This window comes from Nannospalax galili, unplaced genomic scaffold, assembly GCF_000622305.1.
Source record: "Nannospalax galili isolate Female #2095 unplaced genomic scaffold, S.galili_v1.0 scaffold278, whole genome shotgun sequence".
NCBI classification, from domain to species: Eukaryota; Metazoa; Chordata; class Mammalia; order Rodentia; family Spalacidae; genus Nannospalax; species Nannospalax galili.
This window is the reverse complement of record NW_008347536.1, coordinates 3,414,177-3,426,394: the sequence shown is the minus strand read 5'-3', so window position 1 is coordinate 3,426,394 and position 12,218 is coordinate 3,414,177. Positions and strand designations below refer to the sequence as shown.

Here is a 12,218-nt window from a genome sequence, read left to right as displayed (position 1 = left end):
CAATCAGAATATAAAGCATTACCTTTATCCCAAAAAAACTTCTCTCCTGCTCCTTTATACAGAAGCCCCTCACCCACCCAACAGTGCTAGGCAACCCCTGCTCTTTTTTCAAGTTTTTCTAGAATGCACATGATATAGTACATCACACTTAGATTCTTTACACAGCTGAATTCTTTGAGACTCAGCCATGCTATTACATGCACTGACAGTCCGTTCCTTTCTTGCTACTCTGTGGTAATCTGCTGTACAGGTGCTCCACTGTTTATGTAGCTACGTGTTGATGAATGTCTGGGTTGTTTCCAGATTTAGGTATGAGAAATGAAGCTGCTAAGAACACTCATTTTCTTTCTTTCTTTTTTTATCCACTCAGACTGCATCCTCTCCCTCTACTCTCCTGAAAGAGAGAAGAATGATCATCAAATGGCAAAAGGCAGTGAAGCAACACCAAGAGCCGGCTTCACGTTCAGGAGAGAATGCTTCATCTCCTCCGTGTGGGAAAACTCATTTTCATTTCTCCTGTGAAAATACTTAGAAGTGGTGTCAATGGTACACACATTATAATTTTTTTCTTTATGAAAGACTACCAAATTGCTCTCTCTACTGGTTGTACTGGGGACTTCCTGATAAAATAGTGGATTAGATGCTAACTTCCATTGATCCAGAGAAATAAAGTCATGATTTTAAAAAACAGACTCGGCTGGCGTGGTGGCACACGCCTTTAATCCCAGCACTCAGGAGGCAGAGGCTAGCAGATCTCTATGAGTTCAAGGCCAGCCTGGTCTACAGAGTGAGTTCCAGGACAGCTGGGGCTACAAGGAAACCCTGTCTCAAAAATAGGAGTGTAATAATAATAATAATAATAATAATAATAATAATAACAATGATAATAATAATAATGGACTCTTTTACAAACAAAGAAAAAGAGGAGGAGTTTTAGAAACTCACAGAAATAATAAAAGGATGCTAAAATGTGCAGAGAAAAAGAGACAACACATCAAAATGAAGTAAGCCCAACCCAAATCAGCTCGAGCATCACGTGCTACAGAGAGAAGTCAAGGCTCCATCAAAAAAGTAGGTAAGAAGAGACTGGCCATCCTGATCTCACATCTCCAATCTTCTCCTCCCCTACTTCCCCCTTTCCTCAACTCCTTTTATCACACTTATTTAATATTTCTACATTTATACTACATAATTTCTAATCATAGTACATTATCCATTAATTTGCCGATTTTCTGTTTTATGATCATTGGTGATGTGTTGGTGCATTTTAACAATTTTGAGCATGTTCCTGTGTCTTGTACAGTTTGCTACTGTTACTGTTACTGAGGGTCGTTTTCTCTTCACTGAGTGACACTGGGGATTGAGCCCTAAGAAACAGGCTACTCAGTAAGAAGATCCCCAAATAAAACTGGAAGAGATAGCTAATCCAGCAGATATACAAATTGCAACACAGAAACAAAGAAACATAAAAAAGCGCAAAGCAAAATGACTTTCCCTAAACATTACAACTGCTCAAATGCTTTTTCAAAGATACTGAAACACAAAAGACGTCAGATGAATTTTTAAACATCTATTCGTAAAAATGATTGACGACCTCAAAGAGGATACAAGCAAGAGGATGAATTCAATCCAGGACCCGAAGAGGAAAATTAGCAACACAGAAGAAAAATTCAGCAGAATGGATAAGAAACTCAGCAGTATGAACGAGAAAAGTCAACAATATGGAAGGAAACAAATTTTCAAGAAAAAAAAAATGAAAGGCTCGATGATCAAATAAAAACCACAGAGAAGAAAATTACCAATAGACCCAACCAAGCATAAGATGAGGGGCAGAGGACAAGGTCAATGAAATACTGCATTCAAACATCAATAAAGAAAATATAAATAACTGATCATGACTACAGTGTCCAAAAATGCTGGGATACAATCAAGAAACCAAACCTAAAACTCTACAGCATAGAAGAAGGGGCTGAGATGAATGCTAGAGCATATATAATAAATAAAACAGCAAGGAAAGAGTATTAAAAGATGTAAAGGGGAAGCTGGAGAGATGGCTCAGTGGTTAAGAGCACCAGCCTTTCTTGCAGAGAACCCAGGTTCAGTTCCCAGCACCCACATCACAGTTAACAATACCCATAACCACAATTACTGTCGTTTCCAAGAAACCTCACTGGTAAACACAGCTACAGATGGAAAGACAAAACGTGAAGCCAATCTATCAAGTGAATAAAAGCCTAAAACAAACTGGTGTGCTACTCTGATGTCTTAAAAGTAGGCTTCAAAACAAAATTAGAAGGGATAAAGAAGGGCACTACATATTAATAAGGGAATTATTCATCAAGAAGATATAAAATGGTATACATACATGTACCAAATATCCAGACTATCAATTTCATAAACAAATACAATGGACACAGAAGGTCAAGTAGGCCCTGATAATCATCATGTGTGGTTTCCATGCCACACATTCTTATCTTAGATGATCAGCAAAACTGATAATCAACAAAGAAACTTCAGAATTAAACTATACCAGAGATCAAATAGTCTTATCAGATAAGTACACAATATTCTACCCAATAGATCTGGAGTACACATTTTTCTCAGCATCCCATGGAATCTTCCATAAAATTCTTTGCCATAAAACAAGTCTTATGCTATACAAGAGAATCAATAAAATGTCTTGTATAGATCACAATGGAATGAACCTAGAAATCAATAACAAGAGAAACTACAGAACCCACACAAATACTTGGAGATTGAACAACACACACTTAAATGACCAGTGGATGATTGAAGATATCAAGGAGAAAACTTTAAAATTCCTGTACCCAAGTGAAAATAAAGGCACAACTTACCAGAATCTTTGGGATACAACTAAGGCAATTCTAACAGGAATGCGTAGAGCTAAGAGCCCTTACAGTTTTTAAAAATCAAGCATGGGCCAGGTATTGTGGCACACGCCTTTAATCCCAGCACTTGGGAGGCAGAGGCAGGAGGATCTCTGTGAGTTCAAGGCCCACCTGGTCTACATAGCAAGTTCCAGGTCAGCTAGGGCTACAGGGAGACCCTGTCTCAAAAAGACCAAATTAAATAATAAATAAATAAATAAATAAATAAATAAATAAATAAATAAAATCAAGGATGGGACTGGAGAGATGGCACAGCATTTAATAGCACTTGCTGTTCTTCCAGAAGACCTGAGTAGGGTTCCCAGCACCCACATGGTGGCTAACAACCATCTGTAACTCTAGTTCCAGGGGCTCCAATGCCCTCTTCTGGCCTCCATGGGCATTGCATACATGAATGCACTTACATACATGCATGCAAAACACTCATATACATAAAATTAAAGTAATAAATAAAAAAATCAAAGATATCTCAAATAAATAATCTAATAATCAGAAAACAGCAAACCAAATCCAAAAGCAATAGATTCCAAGAAATAATAGAGATTGGGACAGAAAACAATGTAGTGGAAGCTAAAAGAACAGCGTACAGAATCAACAAAGGAGTTAGTTCTTTGAAAAGATAAAGCAGACAAACCCTTAGTCAAGGTAACCAAGAGAGAAAACACCCAGTTAGTAAAATTATAGATGAAAAGGGGATAATACAACAATCTCCAATGGAATCTAGAAGATCATTAGATAATACTTTGAAAACTGGAAATTCTAGAAGTGGATGGGTTCCTAGACACATAAGAACCATCCAAGTTAAATTAAGATAATATGAACAGATCTCTAACAAGCAAGATTAATAAAGAGTCTCCAACAAAGAAAAGGCCGGGACCAGATGAATTCACTGCTGAATTCCACCAAACCTTTAACGAAAGAACTAATGGCATTATTCTTTAAACTGTCCCATAAAGCAGAAAGAGAAAAAGCACTACCAAACTCATTCTCAGTACTCAGCACCACTCTGATAGCAAAACTGGAGGAACAGGCACAGCAAAGAAAATTCTAGACCAGTTTCTCTGATGAACAGAGAGGTAAAAATCTCAATAAAAATGTTGGAAAACAAATTTGGGAAGAAACTAAGAACACCACACAGAGACGGCCAGAAGCCCCAGGGAGTAAATTCAGTTCTGCCTTCCTGGATCCCATTAGGATAGCGTAGGGTTGGTTCTTGATCAAGTGTGGAATGGAAGGCAGCTGGGGAGTGAAAATTCAGGAACTGCACATAAAATTGGATGTCTTAAATACTTGTAGGTAATGAAGGGAAAGGAACCCAGAAACCAGGAAAATCCTCAGGCCCTTCAGACTATGGAGTGATTCAGGAAATCAGAGTCTTTCTACAGGAATGGGACGTAGCTGGGCATGAAGTCTGCTTCTGAGAAAAGAATCGCACAATGACTGAAGACATTGTCCAGCATCTCCATCATAGGAGCATAAAGAAGAATTCGAGAAGCTGTTTCCACATGCCGATAAGCTTACAAGATTTATACTGGACTATAATAAGGCCATGAAACAAAGGAATGAATGCTTGTTTCATCCTTATTGAAAGACCCAGGGCCCTGGAGTTCAGTTGTAAGGGCAGTGACTCCCAGGTCCTCTCTGTACTGACTCTGCTGACCTCCCACCTCTTGCATACCTCCTACATCCTGTGTGACTCTTACCTCTTATGTACCATCCCCATTCCCTTACAGGAGCTACTGTGAGCCCAGTCACCAGAGATCACTGTGCAGGGTCCTCAAGCACCCAAGGGAGAGGTCTGGAACATGAGCCCTGTACAGAAAGTTCCACACCCTTTTCCTACCAGGATACCCTGCTGTCCACAGCAGTGCTCAGCCTCTTAAGGCCATCCAGACCCTCAATAAAGACAATGAGAATCTCTCATTTTCTCTCTGAAAAAATCATTTAACAATGCGGTTTTGCAACGGGTAGCTCTTTTCTCCACCTAATGTGAAATTAAATGAAAAGAAAAGGGACATGAGCATTGGTTTCGCTCTAGGGATTCAAAGTATTTGTGGTTGTTTTATTTTTTTTTTAATTAAACCTTGGGCATTCTAAATTCCAGATGCTGGACTTTCATCAGGCTATGTATTGCAAATCTTCACCTTCAGGCTATGTCTGGCCTTTTTCACATTTTTTGGTTTTGATTTGTTTGTTTTTTAGACAGGGTCTCTCTATTTAGCCTTGACTGGCCTAGAACTCACAGAGACCCGCCTGCCTGTGCTCTTGGGATTAAAGGTATGCACCATGTTTTAAAATTAAGTAAAAACAATAGTCCTCGATTTGGATGAGGTTCAAATTGTTATTTTCTTTTTCAAACAATCTCTTTTGCATCCCATATTAGCAATCTTTGAGGACCCAACTTCACAAGATTTTTCTCCTGTTTTACTCTATCAGGCTTATAATTTTTGCTTTTATGTGTGTATTTATGATTCACTATCACCTTTTGTTTAATTTTTGGTGAGAGTCAGGTTTCATTTCTTTCTAAATAGATATCTAATAGTTGCACTATATATTGAAAAGATTGTCATACTTTATGCAGTTAACCTTGACACCAATCAATTCAATTTCTGGACTTTTTGTTATGTCCTTTTGATCTGTTTATCTTATTTCAGCCTATTTTAAAATGCTGCATGCTTACAATGAGTCGCTGTTGCTGCCAGCTCCCATGATATCAGATGTTAGAGTACTCAGAAACAATTTACAGTACCTGGTCCATGACCCCGGGACATGAAACCAGCTCCAACTTACACTCCTAGATTCCTCTTCCCCCCCAGAAAACAAAAACATCATAAAAAATAATTTTAAAACTTAACTATACCAAGGAAAGCAATAGGAAAAGATGCATTGCCCTCTTAGCAGAGTTCTGGTTATTCAAGTTAAATTTGGACTTCAGGGATGTGACTCTGGCTCAGGTTGGAAAATTGTGATCCTCACAAACAAAGCAGGCAAACAACTGTCTTCCAATTCTGTGCGATGGCAATGAATGTCAGGGTAAAAGCATGGTCCTAGGGCTGAGGAGATGGCTCAGTCCTTAAAGTGCCAAAGCTAGGTATGACCAAGCACAACTGTAACCCCAGTGTTGGAAGGGGGGTAGAGACAGGCAGGCCCCAGAGCTCACTGGACAGCCAGTCTAGCTAAACAGTGAGCTTTGGGTCTGTAAGGACCCTGTTAACAAAAAGATGAGGTGGAGAGTGATTAGTGCAAGACACAACATCAGCCTCTGGTGTACATATGCACTTGTATACACATGCGCGCACGTGCGCGCACGCGCGCACACACACACACACACACACACACACACACACACAGTGAGCCCTGTGTTTTTCTCATGTCTTTTTCAAGGTAGCATGAGCTTTTTCCCTCTCAAGAGAATAATTATCTCATTACCCTTTGTGCAAAGCACAAATTTAATTGTTTCAAATATGTCAGAAAAAGTTTTGCACAAAATTTGTAGCAGAACTTTGATATTTCTAAAAGCAACTTGGCTCTCAGTAGAATGTCTATTATACTGGAAGTCTGAACCAGCCCGCAAAGTTTAGTCTGTAGTTCAGGCCTCCCCAAATTGTTCTGATATTTAATATTAAGATCTAGTTATTGCTGCACGGAAAGTTGGTAATTGTTAGAGAAAATAGGTAAAAATAATGCAAAAGTAAACATGCTCATGGCTCTTAAAAATAATATTGTCAGCCAGGCATGGTGGCACACACCTTCAGTCTCAATCTCAGCACTTGGAAGGCAGAGATAGGCTGATCTGGCTCTGAGATCCAGACCAGCTTGTTTACATATGGAGTTCCAGGCCAGCTGGGGAAGACCCTATCTCAAAAACAAAACTGAAAAAAAATTATATTGTCAAAAAGATCCTGTACCTGTTATTTTTCTTTTCCTGTGATAAACACCATGACCAAGGCAATTCGTAGAAGGAAAAGTTTGTTTAGCCTATGGTTCCAGATGGGTAAAAGTCCATCATGGTGGGAGGGGCATGGCAGGAGGCAGCCAAAGGAGAAAGCTGAGCACTCACACCCTGTCAAGCAGGCACTGGAAGCAGAGACAGCCTAACTGGAGTTGGACAAGTTCTATATTCTTAAAGCCCACCCTGAGTGACATGCTTCCTCCAACATGGCCACACTTCCTAAAGCTTCCATGACCCTCTCCAAACTGCACCACCAACTGGGAACCAAGTGTTCAAATAGTTGGAGCCTATGGGGGATAATTATTCAAACCACCACAGACCCTGTAACTTTTTTAAAAAAATGTATCAAGATACTTGTTCCTGCCAAACACGTCTCTGTGGTCTTGCCAACAACAATGCATATGTGGCTTTTTCTCCGGTGGATCCTTTCCCACCTCGATTTCTGCAGCTTTCAACATGGTGAGGCTAGTGGAAAACCAAGGTCAAATGAGGAAATTTGGCAAATGGTTTTTCTCTGGCTTCACTGACCACCAGCTGGCAAGCACTGTAAGGGAAACAGCAGGGGATAAATGATAGGGTAAAAGTACATGTTTGGTCATAGGCCCAGGCTCTCGTAAAAGAAGGCCTGGGACTTACAGGAGATGGTGTGGGAATGAAGTCAAAGGGCTGGAGACTCACAAACTGTTTCCATTTAATTAAAGAAGTCTCTGTGCTTTCCGTTGCTTTGGTGGTACCTCTTGGTCAGCTGCATCGCATTGCTCTACCGATAGTTTACATCATAAGGTAGGTACCTGTTGCTGTTATCCGAAGAATAGCTAAGTAAAAAACCCCTATCCGAGGCATAAACCCCAGCAAAAACTTAGTAAATGTGTAACATTGGTAGAAGAGAGGGAGCTTTCAATTACTTGAAATTGTTTAATTTGAGGACGACTTTGGGTTTTGGTTGGTTTTTGTGTTCTTACAGCAGGGTCTCCCTATGTGGCCCAATCTAGCCTGTAACTACCTGTGCAGCCCAGGCTGACCTTAAACCCAATTGTCCTGACTCTGCCTACACAGTGTTGGGATCACAGTTATGCGCCCCCATGCTTGGCTTTGGATGATTTTTTTACGCGTGAGAAAAGTCTCTTACCACAAAGCTGATCTTTATGGAATCCTTCAGTTCTCTTCTTTTAATATTTTTTTAAATAAAAAAAATACCAAAAAAGTGTCAACCTATGGTTTATTTATTCGTTTATTTATTTATTTATTTATTTATTTATTTATTTAGTCCTGTTTCTATACGCCACTTCCGGATTTGTGGCAACCAGTGGGCTGCAAGCGCTTTTGCAGCAGAACTTCTGGAGGAAGACAGCCAGCCTCCACCTGACCGGTACAAGCGCCCGCCCTCACCGCGCTCTTCCCCGCGTGGCCGCCAGGTGGCACGCGCGAACCGCTGCTCGTGCCTAAGGTGCGGTCAGAGAGGTGAGGAAGCCGGTCGCCTTGGAAACCGGGGACGCGCCGCTGGCTTCCAGCAGGTGAGCGCTGTGGGCAGTCTGGGCTTGAGCAAGAACTACCTACGGGAGCCTAGGAGCCGCACCTCCAAGAAGAGGAGAGGATGTCTGGAGAGCGGCTGACATCCTCAGGCGGCTCCTGACTTCTGCCAGTCTGTCCGTTTAGATTTATAGGAAAGCCTCCCCTATACCTGACACCCCCTCCTAGTGTTTGCCTGGGGTCACGCCCTTTCCTGGGTGGTTAGAAACTGTTGGGAGGGGTTATCATAGGCCCAGAAGACAGGGAGGCCTGTTTTGATCTAATTAAAACACTAACCTCTCTTTCCAGACACTGCTAATTGACCCTCTTAGATCAGCTCCCCGAGGGGCAGGCTCTGAAAAACGTTTGTAACCCTCAAGATGCCCTCCCGCAGGACCCAGTAAATACTCAGTCCACTAGTACGGTAGTCGCCCTTAGGTAAGTGCAGTTTCAGGGACGTGAAGTCCACTGCTCGTGAGAAAATACTAAATGGAAAATTCCAGAAATAAGCAATTTTAAGTTTTAGATGATATTTATTACAACGTGTGATAATTGTTCTACTTCATTATTGTTGTTAATCTCTGAGTAATTTATAAATTAAGCTTTATTTTTAGTTATATATGTACCCAAAAAAATTACACATACAGTTCAGTACCATCCCCGGTTTCTGACATCTTGAAACCTAATCCCCCTCTGATAAGGGAGACTGTAGCCATGCTTTCAGCTTGTGAAGCTCTTTACTGCTCCACTCAAAGCATCTGAGTCTCCTTAATAACTCCAGTAGGGGATGGGAAAGATGGGAAAGAAGCTGGGGCAGGATGCAAAACTGGGCCAAATTTTTTTTAACTTAGTGGAGAAACTAGGCTTAGACTTAACCTTGCTTTTCTTAGTGTGTTTCCCATTGAATTCCCAAGCTATTGAAGCTTTTTGGGTGACCTCATATTTCCTTATAATCCTTCTCAATAATAATAGCATGGTGTCCCCAACACTGTGGGGTTCTTATGTGTTTAGTGTGTTGGCATTTTAACCCTGACAGTCAATCCATAGATCAGTTTCCGTTTCTTTCCCCAATGCTACCGTACATCCTTAAAAAGAATACATGATTTCTTGGTTTAATGGGTGTCCTAGATTTTCATAGTACTGATCTAGTTTCATTCTGTTGCTGTGACAAATTCCCTGACCAAAAGCAACTCAAAGGGGCAATAATTTATTTCAGCTTACAAGTTACAGTCTATCACTGAGGGAAGTCAGAACAGGAACTTAAGCAGGAACTTGAAGCAGTAACCTTGGAGGAAGGCTGCTTAATGGCTCACAGACACCTAATTAGCTAGCTTCCTTATACAGTCTGTAACCACCTGCCCAGGGAATGGTGCCACCCACAGCAGGCTGGGCTTCCCTACATCAGTTAACAAGATAGTCTTCCACAGATGTTCCCACAGGGCAATTTGATCTGGGAAATCCCTCGAGAGTCCCTTCTTGGGTGACTCTAAGCTGTGTCAAGTTGACAGTTAACAGTTAACTAGGACAAGCACACTGTTTGCTCATGTGCCTCCTAACCACGTGGTCCTCTGCTAGCATGGAAACAGCTGACATGGTTAGGAGATGGGGAAGATACCCTATCTGAGCCAAAAAAGAAAGAGAAGGGAAGGATTTATTTTTGTGACGTTCAGAAGGATTTATTTTTGTGAAGGTAAAGAAAGAAAATAAGGCCGGACATTCATCAGTGTATGCAATACTTGCTCATAATTTCCTTCCTAAACAGCCCAGCAGATCTGTTTACAGTCACTACTGCTTTTTGAACGTCGAGAGAGACCATTTTGTTCTCCACCATCAGGATATAAAAAGATCACACTTGTTTTCATTATTACAAAATTCTTTTCCTGGTTATGTATTTATTTTTATGAAATATTATTGTTTTTTTTTTCTTTTCAAACATTAAAATTGAAGGACAGGAGGAGTTGGGAAAAATGTAGCCCTGCTTACTAGAGAAGTTAAAGTAGCATAGTTCATTTCAAACTATTTGATATTAGCCATTCTGAATCAGAAGATAGACCAAGCTTTGGTGGTTTGAATGAGAATGTCCATAAGTTCAAGTAGATGAACAGTTGGTCAGTTGGCAGCACTGTTTGGGAACGGTCATGGAACCTTTAGGAGGTGTGGCCTTGCTGAAGGAAGCACATTACTGGGGTGGGCCTTGAGAATTCATAGCCTTGCCCCATTTCCAGTCTGTCTCTCTGCTTCCTGTGCCTGCTTAGAGATGTGAGCACTCATCTTTCTGCTCCACCTACTCTGCCACCACGCCTCTCTGCCTTGATGGACTGTATTCCTCTAAAACCATAAGGCAAATAAACTCTTCCTTCTCTAAGTTCTCTTGGTCATGGTGGTTTATCACAGCAACAGACAAGTAACTAATACACAAGCTAAAGCTAAGAAATCAGAATAATTTGGAAACTGCCACTCAAAATTGTGCCAGTGACAAAAGAATTTGCAATAATAAGGAACTGTATGTTGGGAATGTAGCTGGGAGCAGATACTTTACTTAGCATAGTGAAGCCCTGCACTATAAGAAAACACATGCTGATATAACGCAGAGCATCAGCCGACCAAGAGCTACATGACAACGTCATCCATCCATATGTTTCCTTCTGTTATACCTGGATCTGAATATATGACTTTAACATTTTTTAAATATTTCATTCATTTTTTTATGTGTGAGTACATTGCCTGCATGTATGTAAGTGCACCTGTATCATACAATGCCCACAGGTCAGAAGAGGGTGTTGAATTCCTCTGGAACTAGAGTTACAGATGGTTTTAGCCACCATGTGGGTGTTGGGAATCGAAACTGGGTCCTCTGCAAGAGCAACCAGTGCTCTTAACTGCTGAACCATTTTTCCAGTCCCAGACATTAACATTTCTAAACTGGATAAATTTTGCATTTAAACAGTATTTGGGGCTATGTACACATAATGTATATAAAAAGAGGTATGTATATATATATATATGTAAATATATATGTATATATTTAAAATTCTAGAGAGCAGTTCTATTTTTTAACAATGTATTATGACAAACCAAAATAAATATTTTCTCTTTATGCTAAAAACTATTTCTTACATAAGCGAAAGTTTGAATTCAAAAGAATTTTACTAGGCTGGGGAGATGGCTCAGTCGGTAAAATGCTTACCATGCAAGCCTGAAGACCAACGTTCAGACTTCCAGTACCCACATAAATACTGAGTGGGTGTGCTGGCCCACCTCTAATCCCAATGCTTGGGAGCAGAGATGGGCTCTGGAGCAAACTGGCTATTGAGACTAGCGAAATCAGCAAGCTCTGGGTTCCAGTGAGAGACCCTGCTCAATATATAAGGTGGAGAGCAATTGAGGAAGACACCCACTGCCAAACTCTGGCCTCCATATGCATATGTACATGTGCATACAGACCTTCACACACATGCAAAAATATATACATACATGCACACTCACATACACATGTTAAAAAATTATTATTATTATTATTATTATTATTATTATTACTATTATTATTTGGCTTTTTGAGAAAGTCTCCCTGTAAACCCAAGATAACCTGGAACTCAATATGTAGATCAGACTGTTCTCAATCTCATAGAGATCCACCTACCTCTGCCTCCTGAGTTCTGTAATTAAAGGTGTCCACTACCACATCCAGTGTTTAAAAGGTATTTAAACAAAGCTTTTACAAACTAGGGCATATACATTATTAGCAACTAATGCCATTGGTAAAGAAAGTAAACATGTATTATTTGCAGGTCACTCATTCAAATCAAATATTTATTGGACATCTAGGATCTTACTGGCTTATGGGCCAA

General features: G+C 40.4%; 1 pseudogene; it reads right to left on the bottom strand.

Moving 5' to 3' along the window:
- Positions 1–361: 361 nt before the first annotated feature.
- LOC115072235 lies at positions 362–556 on the bottom strand (annotated as a pseudogene).
- Between the last annotated feature and the right edge of the window lie 11,662 nt (positions 557–12,218).